We start from the raw sequence: 1,688 nt of genomic DNA on the forward strand, positions 1-1,688 counted from the left end.
GAGTGGGGAAACTTTTCAGCCTGGGAGTTTAATGGCCAAGACTGGCCCAATTTTTGTACATATATAAAAAATTAGGCAAAGATGTAGCACTAGCATGTAATATTTTTGTATTTTGTATTCACCGACCAAAACCTGCCTCTTCACACTTCATCAACAACAAAGTAAATGTTTCTGCTGTGGTGCAATAATGTGTACTCAATCACACCTGTATGATGTTCACCTGTATTATACCATGTACTGTACCAGCTCTTTAATCTCACCAGGAGTACAGTTTGACAATCAACTAGTTTCATAGAACACAGTTCAGTTTTGTAGTACACAGGCGGTGCACTACAGGTGTGTTGTTTTATTCTCTCTAATGTTAAGCAATGAGCATCAGAAGCATTGTAATGTGTGTGAGGGGGCATTAGTGTGGGGTCTGGGGGTCCTCCACCAGAAAATTTTGAAACTAGTAGATGCAGTTTCCTGCATTTTGGTGTATTTTACCAGGTTCCTAATCATACTTTTACCTACATAAAACACTTGATTAAATAACTAATTTAGAGACAGATTCTAGTTGAATCATCATATTTTTAAACTCATTGCTGTGGCTCAGATAATGAAATTAAGGTGAGAATTTATCCCAAACAATAATGACTTTAGAGGAGAATTTTACTTTATATTGTTTGTTCTTGATTTAGCTTTATTTGTAACATGTCATTGTGCCAAGCATCTGCATGTTTAAAATATTAACTACACAATGAACAGATCATTTATTTTTCTGATTAAATGACAGGTCTACTCCTAACAAACTGACATGACATCATGCAGCCTTTGTGTCAAACAGTGGTCATATAAAATRTAACTTTCATCAGTTTTATCATCCTGTAAATTTAAAGAAAAACTGATACATGGATGTTTGGAACTGATCAGAAATCTAATGATGGATGAATTGACAGATTTATTTATTGACCTTTATTTAAGCAGGAAAATCTTAATTATGAAAAACAATTTCTACCACTTTCTAGAAATAAAACTTAGCTGTTAACCATRCTGTAAATTATGCTTTTAGATCCACAATTTCTTTCAAGTTCACATAGCTGACTAGAATGTACTCAAAATAAATATTAATTTGAGTAAACATTTTATATTTCATTCACACCTGCCCAGCACCTTCACTGCTCACCTGACAGAACTTTACCTGCTGAACCTGCCTCTGACTCTCAGCTCCTACATCAACAGATATGGACATGGATTAAAAATTGGGTTATTTTTACTGTCACCTGAAGTCAGACTGCTTTAAAGTCAAGAAAATATCATGAAATAACATAAATAAATAAACAGATGACTAATTGTTCTTTCCATGATCACATTGTTAAAAGTTAGTTCTCTGCCCATGAAGTAATGTTTTTATGCAGAAAATACTGAAACTCTTAAAAAACCCATTTTATTCTTGCTAATAATACAAGCAGTACTACTTAAAATGTTTGAATTGATCAATTTCTGTAATTTACCAGCTTCAGTTTCTTTTTAAAATAGAGTTTAACTGATTAAAAACACCTCAATAATAGATTTAAACACATCACTGAACTTAAATTATAGCTAACATTAATGAATCACCTGGACTAACAAACTGCACTTAGTTTTGGTAGAAAAAACTGTGTTGAGGGAAATTTTGACTTATTTTCTGGTTCTTTGTAAAGACTAGT

The sequence above is a fragment of the Austrofundulus limnaeus genome, unplaced genomic scaffold, assembly GCF_001266775.1.
Source record: "Austrofundulus limnaeus strain Quisiro unplaced genomic scaffold, Austrofundulus_limnaeus-1.0 Scaffold489, whole genome shotgun sequence".
Lineage (NCBI taxonomy): Eukaryota > Metazoa > Chordata > Actinopteri > Cyprinodontiformes > Rivulidae > Austrofundulus > Austrofundulus limnaeus.